The sequence below is a fragment of the Cnephaeus nilssonii genome, assembly GCF_951640355.1.
Source record: "Cnephaeus nilssonii genome assembly, chromosome: 9".
Taxonomy (NCBI): domain Eukaryota; kingdom Metazoa; phylum Chordata; class Mammalia; order Chiroptera; family Vespertilionidae; genus Cnephaeus; species Cnephaeus nilssonii.
Genome location: NC_137080.1, coordinates 85,587,873 through 85,601,465, shown reverse-complemented (window position 1 = coordinate 85,601,465; position 13,593 = coordinate 85,587,873). Strand labels below are relative to the sequence as shown.

Below are 13,593 nucleotides of genomic sequence, written 5' to 3'. Positions count from 1 at the left end.
ATGGTGACCAGCAGAATGGTCAGTGCTGGGTACCCAGAAGTAGGAAAAAGGATTCCCCATTTCCGGGGAGTTGGGTGTTGGCCTTAACTCACTTCGATTGTCAGCACGGACCACACGACAGTTCTGGGATTCCCAGAACCACAGGCGGCGGATGGTCGGGAAACGTGAAATTCAGCAAAGCCGTCGGGCCATCGAACTGTACCCCACATGGACAGAACAGGCAGCACCTGAACAGTGAGAGTCTGGGAGCCAAGAGGACGCTGTCTGCCCAGATACCCAATAAGAAATCAAGATCTCCCCCACCAATGGCACCGAAGGCTCAGTGTGGGCCTCAGGACATCGTTGAAATAACAGGAGCTCTGGAGACGAGCCTGGGATCAAATCCTGACCTCGAGGCTGTCCAACCTTGGCCACTTACCCTCTCTGAGCCTGGTTCTGCGTGTGCTAATGTGAGGCCTTAACAAAACAAGAAACATATAGAAACATCTAGCACAGTGCCTGGCTTTCTATAAGGGGCTCCATGAGTGTTGCTTCCCTCCCTCCTTCCAGCTTTCAGCTCTCACAGCTCTCAACCCTCACGAACAGGAACAAGTACCGAGGCCACAGAGCATTTCGCAGCCAGAAGGCCTGCCAAGGATGGCAAAAGCCAGCAAAAGGGAGGGAAACAAAAGGGCCGCCCCGTGGCCGCTGAGAGAGAAGCGCTGGACTTCTGCGAACGCCCGGGTTTCAAAACACACAGAGCTTCGAGCCTCAGACCAAACCCAAACAGGAAGTTTGTGACAAACTTAGCAAACACGCATGCACAACTGCAGGAGGGTGCACACCGCTCAGAAAAGATGAAAACCAGCATTGGGGGGTGGGGGTGGGGGGTCTGTGTGGAATAAAAGGAGCGCGCCTGGCTGATGCTCCAAATGCACGGACCGCTTCCTGGGAGCCAGGGAGCTCCTCACCCCAAGCCCTGGGCCCAATCCCAAGAGCTGCTCTGGGTTCCCAGGCGGGGTCTGGCCGCTCCTCCCACTCTTGGTCCCTCCTCTGGCTCCTCAGGCACCAGGGGCCCTGAGCACTCTGAGCAGCGATCGGGGCCTGGGGTGACACAGGTGCGTGCAATCCGTTTTTGGCTGGAAGAACTCAGCACAGAGGGAGGGAGGGGCGGGCGGGGGTCCCACAAGGGCTCCTCACTCGCCACCTGCCGCTCCACACCAGGGTCTTCACGCTGCCAGCGCCTTGACCTCTGAAATCCTGCCCGGCACTGCCATTTGCGTGCCGACTGCTCACACTGGTATGAGGCGCTAGGACTTCAGTTCACAAGTGCAGGCAAAGGTGGACACTCCTAACCTCCATGATGCGTGTCCCATCACCCCGACCAGAGTGAAAACTAGGCGGTTCCTTCCCCTGTGTGCACAATCTCTCAGCACCTGTGCACTGAGCCTGGGTGCCAGGCCACGTTTGGTGGGTGGGCTCCAGAAAATACCTGGTAAATGAATAAACAACATCAATTCCATTTCTACTATTCTACCCCCACCAGGGTGTGTCCCACTCCCCTGGATCCACCCTCCGCGGACAGGTCCCTGGTTCCACCCCTCCTGGGTGAACGGCCCAATGGTAAACTCAGTCCCCCGGCTGTCAGCCGCACTGCCCGCCCCCTCCCTCAGCACCTCACACAGTGGTTTCCCCCCTCTCTAAGTCATGTTCCTTAAAAAAAAAAAATGACTCATTTAGGAAGAGACAAAACCAAAAACTTCAATGGTAAAGATAAAACAGCACCGAGTCTCTTTAAACACCTCCTACTCCGTGTAGAATTTAGATCTGAGAACGCCTCCCCAGACTGGACCTCCCAACCTGGAACTTACGGCACACACAGTTCTTCTAGCAAAAACACTTCCAGTAAGGTCTCCTCTCTGACCTTCTCGGGCCCTCCTTCACACACAGGAGTGGCCTCAGGCCTCCAGTCAGTAGCTTTTTTCAAAATGAGGGAATAAGAAATGAAAGTCCATGCTAAACTCCTGGGTCAAAAATGAATTATTTAATGTTCTATGATTACGTTTGCGATTCTGACTTATTGGAGAAAGAATGTTGGCATTATTTCAGTGGCCTTAATGTGAATTATGGGGAGTTTTTCATAAATAGTAAGATTTCTTGCTATGTAAGACGTTTACAACATCTGTGCATAGTGTGTGAAAGGAACAAAATTGGATAGTACAATACATAGAATCCTAACACGGTGGGGCTCAGATGAGCAATTAAGAGAATCCAGGGGTCTCACTGTCGGCTGCTTTTAAAAAACTCCCCGGCCCCACCCCCAGAGATTTGTATACATGTGGACTGGAGTGGGGCTCTGGTATTGTGTGTGTGTGGTTTTTTTTTAAGTTTCCCAGTAATTTTAATATGCACCCAGGGTTGAGAACCACTGATCTAACGTAGATAAGAAATTGAGATCTGAAAAAATTAAGGTTCAGTCCAAGAATGCTCAGCCAGATACAAAACCAGAACCAAATCCGACATGTACAATGCCCGGTTCAGTTCTAAAGTGTTGCTCATATTTCTAGTATTCACAGATTTGTTAAAATATTTATTTATTTTTTTAATTTGGGGGACTCACACAGAGTTGCTGACTTTTTGTTTTGTCAAGCAAGGTATTTTTTTAAAATATGTATTTTATTGATTTTTTACAGAGAGGAAGGGAGAGGGATAGAGAATTAGAAACATCGATGAGAGAGAAACATTGATCAGCTGCCTCCTGCATACCCCCTACTGGGGATGTGCCTGAAACCAAGGTACATGCCCTTGACCGAAATTGAACCTGGGACCCTTCAGTCCGCAAGCCGGCGCTCTATCCACTGAGCCAAACCAGTTAGGGCCAAGCAAGGTCTTTTTATAAATAACTACCAATTACTATCACTGCTTCCTGATGGCTCTCTTGCTCATTTGCATACCCACCACCCTCTCCACCCCAAGCCCAGCCCAGGAGGTGAGGTTTGACTATAGCAGGCCCTGGTCTAGTCTCACTCACCTCTCCTCACCCTGCTCCTCACCAACACCCACGTGACAAATCCAAACAAAACCCAGGCCTCGAAAATTCTCCATCTCCTCCTTTCGCTAACTCCACAATATCCACTTCTGAAAGTCCCTTCCCTAACCCACAAACTACTTCCCAGTTCCGCCAAACCCACCCTACACCTTCTTCCTGGCTGTCACGTGACAGCTAATATTTGCACAAGTGACCACAACCAGTATTTACAGTTTGTTATCCCACACATATTACCCCCTCTACATTTCCCAATAATCAAGGATAGACTGGAAACTTTTTAAAGAGGGATAAAAGGAGGGAGGGAAGGGAGGAGGGCAAAGGGGGTTCTCCTTACACCCTTCAGTTTGAATTTGGGGCAAGCATGCATTTTTTTTCAACGGGAAATGAAAGATTTCTCCCGTCCGGCCCTGGCTTCTGCGTCCTGCCTAGAGCCGAGTCTACCTCTACGACTGACCCCGAGCCACCTCAGGCCCCACCAGTCCCCAAGAACAGAGGTAGACGAGATGCCCTAAGACAGCTGTCAAGCCTGCTCAGCTTCATCTCCTCCTGGTCCCTGAGTTTCTGCCATGTGGATCAGCTGTTCCCTCCTAAGTATCTCCCCTGGTCCCTGCCTCCACGTTCCTACCCAGGCTGTGCCACCCACCCCGGCGTGTTTCCTTCCCGAGTCTTCACCAGGGCAAGCAGCCACACCTACTCAAACCCACAACGTGTAGATCAGGAGCCAAGAAACTCTCCGGATGACGTGTAAACGATGGAATTCTCCACAGTCCTCACTGCTCCCTCACGTCTAACAAGGCAGCGGAGAAGGGTGAGAGAGGCTTCCTGGCAACAAGAACCACGGGCTCAAAGGCCTGGAGGTCGGAGCGGGTGTGATGTGCTCACAGAAGAAAAAGGTTTGGGATATCTGGAGCGTGTCCTGGCTTGTCCGAGGCCCGGCACAGAGGAAATTCCAAAGAAACGTAACAGCAAAGAGAGGCCTGAGCGAAGGGTTATCAACCTCCCATCTGCTACTCGTCCATCCAACTGCTTCCCCACAAGTCACTCTACCCTTCCAGCCTCCAGCTGGGTCGAGGCTAGCAGGAGTGGGTGGAAAATAGGAACAGAGCAAAAATAAACACGATGAAGCAACACTACACGGAGGCAGGCTGAGGTCCTCCCAGAGCAACCGAAGCGACTGACCTTGGGTGATCTTGAGGGGTCAGGGGACCTGGTGCTTAAGCCTCTTCTTGATGTCACCCCCAAATGTGAAGGACGTTTGTCAATGACCCAAACTTCCAGGGACCCCCAAGAGACTTTTCTAAAGAACTTTAAAACCTCTAAACAGCCAAAACACAGGCTGGCCAGGCTCCACTCTGATGTCGCTGTGTCCTGTGAGGACTGGGGGGTAACCCCCGTGGAGGGCACTGGACTAGCATCACCTCCTGTCCTGTGGGAAGGAAGGCGTGGACAATTTTGGTTCTTCGACTGCCCACCTCCATTGGGCCTGACGGCTTGGTTGATGCTACGCTCATCTTCCCCGGGGAAAGCAGCTCCGGAACAGGGCCCGGCTGTGTTAGGTAACAGTATGACCATCTTCTCCCCCACACACTCAGCCACACTGTACGCTCCTACCGGGCTCAGCTCTTGCTGCTTCTCTTTCTTTTAAAAAAAATCCTCCATGCTGGCTCTCAGTGGGCATTTATTAACCAAGCCGAAAACCGATCCTCAAACGCATTGGCTCTTATCAAGTTGGGGTCTTCTAGGAGACGGAGGACATGTACACACACAGAAGAGATGGGTAACACCCGGGGTGGACAGTTAACTGCTTGCTAGGGGAAAGGTGTGTGGGAGGTGGAGGAGCGGGGCTGGAATGGCAGGTCGTCTCATAGAGGAAGTGAGATCGGAGTTGGGTATTTTAAAAAGGGTTCAATTGGGTCAAGCGGAGAGGAAGTGGGAAGACCATCCCAGGCAGTGGGACCAGCACACACGTGGGTCTGACCACAGGGTGGGGAGCACCCTGTGCGGGGGACCGAGGCCATGAGGCGGTGAGAGGTTCTGAGTGTACACTGAGGAGTCAGGCAGACTTGCTCTGAGCTCAGCTATGCCTCTTGTTAGCTAGCTTACCTCAGTCCCACATTCTTCATCGGCAACATGATGAAGGCGAGGATAATAATGGGACCTACCTGCTGGGGTTATTGGGAAGATGTGATGAGAGGATGCATGTAAAGTGCTTAGCATGCTCAGGGCCTTCGGTGATTGTTGTGTTATTCTTGCTACAGTCAAAGCTACCCAGTGCCCATCCCGCTGACGCAGGCAAGGCCCTTTCTGCTTTGTAACAGCCATGATGCTGGGAAGAATGGGACACTGGCTGACTGGTTACACTCTGAGTAACCTAAGGAGTGTAAGAGCCAGCTGAGCATTGAAATGCCCAGGGTACTCTCAACTACACACACACACACACACACACACACACACACACCCTCTCTCTTTCTTTTCTCCTTGGACCACCGACTTCCTCACAAGAACTACAAATTTCTTTCCCTTTCCTCCTACTTGTCCACGGTTTGGGAGTGGCTGTCTCCCTTCAGCTTCTGTTGTCGTGGGTCACTTTCCTGGAGATGACAGCTTCCCACTGTCGCCAGCCCTGGGGTGCCTGGCTATCCTTGGGTTTCCCCAACCCGCGCACACTTCTATAAATACCCCCTTCATTAGCGTCTCTCCAGGGAAACCCTTAGATCTGCCCACCCCACGCAGGGGCTGAAGTGCAAACCTGCCTTCCTCTCACTCTTGTTCTTCTCCTCGGAGGCAGCGTAAATGGCAGTGTTTAAGATACCTTAATCAATAAATAAAAAATAAAAAAAGAGATATAAGCACCAATGCGTTTTACCCAAGGGCAATCAATCCCGTGGGAATTGAACATCCCTAGGAATCTAGCTGTAACTCAAGAGGCTCAGGAAAAAGCCGCTCCCCCCACCCAGGCGGGGCATATTCCAAGGCCCTGGCTCCTCCAAGGCCATCACACGGCGGAGCTCCTACAAAGCGGCAGAACCTAGTTCAGTGCCCGGTACACAGAGTAAGTGCCCAAGTAGTATTTGTTGGTGCAGGTCCTCCTGGGCGAGGAGGTGAAATCCAAGAGACCTTTCCGGGAAAGGCGCCCCAAGGAAGCAGCTCCTCGGTAGGGCGGCTCCGAGATGCCCTGTGCTCATCCTGTCACATGACACGCAGCACTGAGATGCCCGTCCACAGCCAGCAGGAGCTCAGATTCCAGTCCTTCATTCCACAAATGCTATTTCCTTGTTTCTCATAGAGTAATTCCTGAGGCTTATGGTTTCCTTGAATCTCTCTGGCTGTGTTTATTACTCCCACTCCCTCACAGGGCCAAACTCACCCTCGGCTCAGTGCAATGCAAAGGCATTTAGTAAGTGCTTACTGTGTACAAGTATTGTGCCAGGCACTGGAGACCCAAAGATGATAAAAAAGATAAAGGTCTCGGGATCTAAGAGTCACACACACACACACACACACACACACACACACACACACATAAACATGAAGGACAAAGGCCTACTACTGACCAAGGGGATTCTCAAGGAGATAAAGCTCGAACTACACTGGGTGTTGAAGGGCGGGGTGTGACAATGGGGAGGGAGGGGAAGGCAGCAGGAGATGTGAAGAAGCAGGGGGGAGGTGGAGGAACATGGGACGAGGACGAGAAGGGCTGAATGGACAGGGACCAGAGCAGCAAAGAGCTGGGCAAGGAGTTTGTCTCAAGCTGGGACTCCCTGATTCAAAAACGAAGCATGTTAACAGCAGACATGTCACCTAACCAGAGGATATTTCCTCCCAGCAGCCTCCAAAGTTAGAAGGCCCCCACTTTGGAAAATGTTTAAAGGAAGCCAGGCTGGATCTGGGGCAAAGGTGCTTGTCCTGAAGGGATGTTTCTCGGCCTGCCAATCGCCACCAGCCCGGCCTGCCCTGGGCTCAGCCAGCCCTCGATCCAGGGCCAGCGAGAGCACCCCCGCCCGATGACCAACAGAAACCGTCCACACTCGCTTGCTCTTACTGGGAATTCTAAAATTAAAAATTAAATGTTCATTCCTCTCCCCTCACAGCTTTCTCCCTTTATGAGCTAATATGCAAATGCCCTGGGAGAGGCTAAGTCCTAGCCGCCACATATCCGCTTAGCATGAATGCTTCCAGATCTTTCCTGGAAAACAAGCTTTGCATAAAGGATGCTTAGGAGATTAGCTGTGACTGAGGGGGAGGTAGGATGGGGAGAAGGGGGCTCCTGCACTGAAGCAACACAAATGTCCCCCAAGAGAACTAAGTGCCACGCATTCAGTTTGCTCGCTAGTCGTTTGTAAACTGAGAGGTAATGAACGACCCACAAAATCTACCCTTTAAACTGCCCAATCCAGTGGTTTTAGCCTATTTATTCACAAGGTTGTACAACCCTCACTGCTATCTAATTTCGGAATATTTTCAGAACCCCCAAAGAAACCCCATACCCCTCAACAGCCTCTCCCCACTTCCCTCTTCCTCTGGCAACCATTTTCTCTCTGTGTGGACGTGCCCATTCAGGACATTTCACATAAACGGGACCTGCAATCCGTGGCCTTTGTGTCCGGCTCCCTTCACTTGGCATCACGTTCTCGGGGATCACCCATGTTGGGGCATGGGGCAGTGCTTCCCTCCTCTCTTGTGGCTGGAGTCCCCTGCATGGACAGCCCACATTCTAAAGGGCAACACACAGGATGCTCCCGCAGCAAGGAGCGTCCAGCAGCCTCCGCAGCCATCTGTAAACTTTCCTTCCCTGCTCCTCCCACCAGCTGGGTAGACGCGGTCCAAACCCGCCCCGCTGGGCTGGCGGGAGTTCCCAGCCACGCAGTGGCTCAGGACGGCCGCCCTGAATCACCAGGCCGTGACAGAAACCACTCAGATTCCTGCTGAGGGGATTTGTAATGACTCTTAAATGTGTTTTATAGACCTCCGTGGTCCCCGTAATGGCAGATGAAAAAGCAGAGCCGGCGTCCCGGGCGCGGCGCGTGCGGGCTCACAGGGCCCCGCGCTGGCTTTAACGGGCTGCTGTCGCCTCCTCCTCAAAAGTCTTGATACTTTTCAAACAAGGGGCCCCGCGTTTCCATTTTGCACGGAGCCCAGCAAATGGGGCACGAGGCAAGGGTTTGGAACCTGACACTCTTCGCGAAGTGATGGCTACGTAACAGCTGACTCGGGTCAGGACGAAGCAGGAGCGGGGCCAGGGCCGCAGCGTCCAAACTGCCCCGGGCCGGGCCGTCCTCCTCCCGCGGGGCTAGCAGTTGGCCGATAAGGCCTCCCGGAACAGCCAGTCTGGTAGAAAGTAAACGTGATAAGTCGATGGGCTCAGACTGTAAAGCAGGGAGACTCAAACTGAAACTTGTTTGATCTTGTAATCGCTTACAGGTGAAAACCAAGAAGAAAGAAAAATTAAAAAGAAAAAAAAACACACACCCCATACTTACTGAAATAACGGGCTCTGAGAAAACTTTTCAAATAGCCACTATGTTCTAAACTGTCACTTTTACTTCCAGCACAGCCAGGAAGTCATGGCTGCACCAAAAAATCGGGGGTTCGAACCCCAGAGAGGGGTGCGTTGAACACGCAGCTGTCTCAGCTGATGTCGGTACTAGAAGGGACCTGAGGAAGAGCCCATCCCCGTGGATCCCCAGGGGGCTCCATCCCCCTCACACCGCCCCCCCCCCGCCCCCCAGGTTTAGTCCAATTCTCATTTTGTAGATGAGGAAGCTATGCTGTGAGAGGGGAAGTAACCGTCCACGGCCACCCACAAAAAAGGGGCAGGACCAGCACCCGGAGCCTGCAGCTTCCCCTTCCAACCTCCCAATCTCATGAGCCCGACCAAAACTCACACACGGGGTGTATGCCCCCGACCCCCCATTTTCTCCTGGGTCCTCAGCTCATATCTTCGAGTACTTGTCCCTGGAAGAGAGAGTGAGGTCATACAGATAGGTGGAAGACACGCCAACCCTAAGGAAGAGCATGCGGCTTCCTCCCGCCAGTGCGCTCTCTAGTCCATCCTTCAGCGAAGGGCCAGAGCGCCAATGAAGGGCCCACAGCCTTTCCGTGTCCAGGGTATTTGTTCACACGGGGTTTCTGGGAAGAGTGAGTTAACTGGGTTTTTCCCAGTTAAAGGTACAAGAACCACGCAGGGTGGATGGAGCTCGGGCAGACAGACAGTGCTGCCAGCCCACCTTACCAAAGAGACAGGTCCAGACGGCCACTGGGAAGGGACGGGACTCAGCACACCGTCTGGTTCTGTCCCTTTCCTACAGCACAGACGAACCAAACCATCCTGAACACCAAGCGCCTGGATTCCTTTGGTTTCAATTTGTGTTTCAGCCTCCCTCCCTTCCTCCTCCTCCCCTTCTGTATTCTTCCCTTCCTCTCTTTCCCCCTCTCCTTCCTCGCACAAATAGATACTGAGCACTCCCTACGTGCGAGGAATGTTCTGGGTGCTCGGACACCGCAGTGAACAACGCAGAGGGAGGAAATAAGGAAAGAGTTTACAAATAAATGAATAGATACCATGTAAGAAGGTAAAAAATTCTCTGTAGAAGAACTCAGCAGGATAAGAGGATTCGAAAAGGCACAGGAGGCCCTGGCTGGTGTGGCTCATTTGGTTGGGCATCGTCCCGTGCACCAAAAGGGTGCTGGTTCGATTCCCAGGCAGGGCACATGCCTGGGTTCCAGGCTCAATCCCCACTGGGGAGCGTGCAGGAGGCAGCTGACTGATGTTCAGCTCTCACATCAATGTTTCTCTTTCTCTCTCCCTCTCCCTTCCTCTTTCTAAAAACCAATAAAAATATATATTTTTTTAAAATGTCAGGGAAGAAGGAAATTTAACTAGAATGGCCAGACGAGGGGTCTCTGAAGGAGGGGAAGGACTGAGCCATACAGATACCCGGGGGAGACATCCCAAGCAAAAGGATCAGCGAGTGCCAAGGCGCTGAGGTGGGAATGTCCTGGTGCATCAGGAGGGGGAGGAGAGCGGCAGGTCTGGGGCTAAATCAGGCCAGTACTGAAGCCATGGTAAGGCCTTCGGTTACACTCCACGTGGGATGGCTCTGAGCCAGGGAATCACTGCTCTGAACATAGGTTTCACCAGAACCACCTGGATCACTGTTGTTACTAGGCCACCTGTGCTGGGGAACCAGATTCCGAAGCCAGACCCTCACAGCCTCTAAGCAGCAGTGTGAGAGACACTTCCCTGCTCTGGGCCTCCACAGTCTACTCCGGGGAATGGGAAGATGTGACGAGATGACGTCTAAGGCCCTCTCTATGATATTTTCTGACAAGAATTGCCGAAAGCGACTGGGGAGAAGGCAAGGAACAGCAGCCCAGTGTTGGAAGCCCCCCGCGCTCCCCACGGCCTCTTCCGCCCACACCGAACTCTCACCCCGCAAAAGGCGCTGCTCTCTAGGGAGCAAGGTCCAGCCCAGGAAGCAGCCACGTCAGCAGCGTCCTCCAAAGGTTACGAAGGGCGGCCACCTAAGACGGCACAGCCTCCACACCGTGGCGGGGTGGGGCTGGGCCACTCAGAGCGCTGCTACAGCCGAAGCAGAGGGCACGGGTGAACCGGCGTCCGCGGGGGCCGCCAGTCTCTCCTATCTCCCCTTCCTCTAACACGGAGCCAGAAAGAAAAAAAGTTATGGGGTTCAGGCTGTTCCATCCCATCATTTCCTTGCGGGTTCTGTCTGTTCACACATCATCAGACTGGGTCAGAAAGCATGACTCAGGTCTCCTCCATCAGGCTGGATAAGCAGGGTTTGTCTCTCCCCCACCAGACTGTAAATTCATCTATGCCTCTTCCTAAGCCTCCTCCATCAGACTGGGGGCCCCATGAGGGCTGAGGCTGTATCTCCCCAGATAGATAGGGGCTCTGCTACCCCCCAGACCCTTGGACTAAAAGCTCCCTGGGGGAGAAAGTTTATCTGCCCCTTCCCCTCTATCGTCTCACTTCTACACTAATAAAAGAGAAAGATGCAAATTGACCATAACTTTGTGACACCCAATCAGGAGTGAGTATGCAAATTAACCCAACAAAGATGGTGGGTTAATTTGCATACACAAGCACCAAGCAGCGGGGGGCGGGACACAGGCGTTCTGCACCGCCCCAGCCGCTCCAGGCCTCTGGGCAGCATGGGAAGGCAGGAAGGCGGCTCCTGGCCGGAGCAAAGGCGGAAAGGCGGTGCCGGCAGCCAGGGGAAGGAAGGCCCATTCTTGCACGCATTTTCATGCATCGGGCCTCTAGTATATTATAAACTTCTATTATTTAGTGATTTTTTTTTCAATCCTCACCCGAGGATATGCTTTTTATTGATTTTATAGGGAGAAAGAGAGAGAAACGTTGATGTGAGAAAGAAACATTGACCAGTTGCCTCCCACACAGGCCCCAATGGGGGATCGAGCCTGAAACCGGGGTTTGTGCCGGGAATTAACCCAAGGCCCTGCGGTGCATGGACGATGCTCCAACCAACTGAACCGCACCGGCCAGGGCTACTTAGCGACTTCGTAAAACAAGGACTCAGACTGAACGACCCTCCCGAGGTGTGAGACCCTGTGACCCCAGCCATTAAAGGATCCATGAAAACTATCTGAATATGAACCTCCAAGCTGAATGAAACAAAATTAACAGCTGGCCTCCCCGAACAACGTTGTGGTAGGCTGTTGGTGACCTGGCTGAGGCCCAGGTGAAATGCACCTTGAGGACAAACAGCAGGGAGCCCACCGGCCTGGCCTGACCAGAGCCGAGTCCTACGCGGGAGGGCAGCCCGCAGCCCAGACTCACCACCCGCCAGCTGCCAACTCGGGCTTTCCCCAGGCCGTCACCCCCGGCATGTCGTGGGAAATGGGAAAGTGGCTGTGGCAACTGGAATGGGAAGAGGGGGATGGGAGGGGCCCCATCTCGGAGAGGCAGGCCCACGCCTGCCGGCACGGAACAGAGGCGGAGGCGGCCAGGAGGTGGGCAGAGATGGGGACGGAGACACCAGGGCAGCTCAGCACCAGCTGCCGGAGCTCCTGGAGAAGCAGGTGCGGGGAGGGCACTCGTGTGCACGTGGGCTCCCCTGGACTCTGGTACCCTGGCTCATCCCAACCACGGGTTTCTTTTTTTTCTTTTTTTAATATATTTTATTGATTTTTTACAGAGAGGAAGAGAGAGGGATAGAGAGTTAGAAACATCGATGAGAGAGAAACATTGATCAGCTGCCTCCTGCACACCCCCCACAGGGGATGTGCCCGCAACCAAGGTACATGCCCTTGACCAGAATCGAACCTGGGACCTTTCAGTCCGCAGGCCGACGCTCTATCCACTGAGCCAAACCGGTTTTGGCCCAACCAAGGGTTTCCACAGAGCTGCAGAGGAGGGGCAAGAACTTCCAAAGGCTGAAACCAATAACAACAGTAACAATACCAACAACAACAACAACAACAACAGCTAACCCTTGCAGGCACTAAACCCTTTCCATGTATGTACTAGCTCAGCTGATCTTCAGAATGATGCTAATATCACTCTCCGTTTACAGATGAGGCAACTGAGGCCTGCCCAACGTCACGCATGCGTGAGGAGTAAAGATTTCACGGGGGCAGCTGGGGTCCCCAACACGCGCTCTTCGCCACCTCCCTCTCTGAAAACAGAGGGGGAATCCTCCGGTTTCTCTGCTGGTGCCTCCGAACCTCTGGGGTTGAAGGCCCTCCCCCACATCCCCCCCCCCCAGCCCCCGGCAACAGGCATCCGGAGGGCCTGGGAGGCTGGGGTGCTGGCGACTCAGACAGAGCCCGGCAGGGTCCCCGCACTATTCTCCCCAGTGCTGAGCGCCCACACCCTGAAAATGCCACCCTGCTGGCACCGACGACTCTCCCCTTCCAGGAATCTCAGGTTAAAAATTTCTATCTTTTCTGTACGTGCCACATCCGTGGGGGCAAGAGTGGAAGCAGGAGGAGGACAAGGGGGGGAGGGGTGACAGGTCTCAGCTCCCACCAGAATCCCACAGGGCGTCTGAAAACTCAGGAAACATCGGAGAGACTTGTTTTGAAACAGTTTTATTCTCCAAGTGTAGTTCTTCAACCTCCACACCTTTTCAGGGGAAGTTCGTCTCAGTGTTACTATTTCGTGAGTCCAAATGTGACTGCTGTGAGAACAGGAAGAAATGGCGGATCTATTGGATTTTATTTTCAGATTGACAAGACCCCACTCCTCTATACGAGGGCTTTTCACGTATCGACAACTCCTGGAAATGCTTTGCCATGGGGTCTGTCCTGGTCATTGTAGGATGTTTAGCAGCATCTGGCCTCTGCCCACTAAATGCCAGGGGCATCCTCCTTCCTCGGCCCCCGAAATGCGACAGCCAACAGGGCCTCCAGACATTGCCGAGTGCCGAGGGGGAGGGGGCCGCTGGGGGAGAGGAACCTCTCAGCTGAGAACCACTGCTTTATGTTTAGATAAACTTCAACAAAAAAGTGTCTGAAGGTTGGAAAAAACACATATTGAGCATAACGCTGAAAGTATAACTGACATAGTAGCAAAAAAT

The 13,593-nt window shown here is 53.1% G+C and overlaps 1 protein-coding gene across 16 annotated transcripts in view; it reads right to left on the bottom strand.

The window, feature by feature from the left end:
- The window catches only part of TRERF1 (transcriptional regulating factor 1), a 210,231-nt gene that overhangs the window by 128,073 nt on the left and 68,565 nt on the right, over positions 1–13,593 (bottom strand). The window contains exon 1 of one of the 16 annotated variants that reach the window (XM_079780578.1): positions 1,851–1,876. The exons of the other annotated variants lie outside the window; for them this stretch is intronic. The gene's annotated coding sequence lies outside the window, so the exon portion shown is untranslated. Of the gene's footprint in view, positions 1–1,850; positions 1,877–13,593 lie in introns of those variants that run through there. 16 annotated transcript variants of the gene reach the window in all.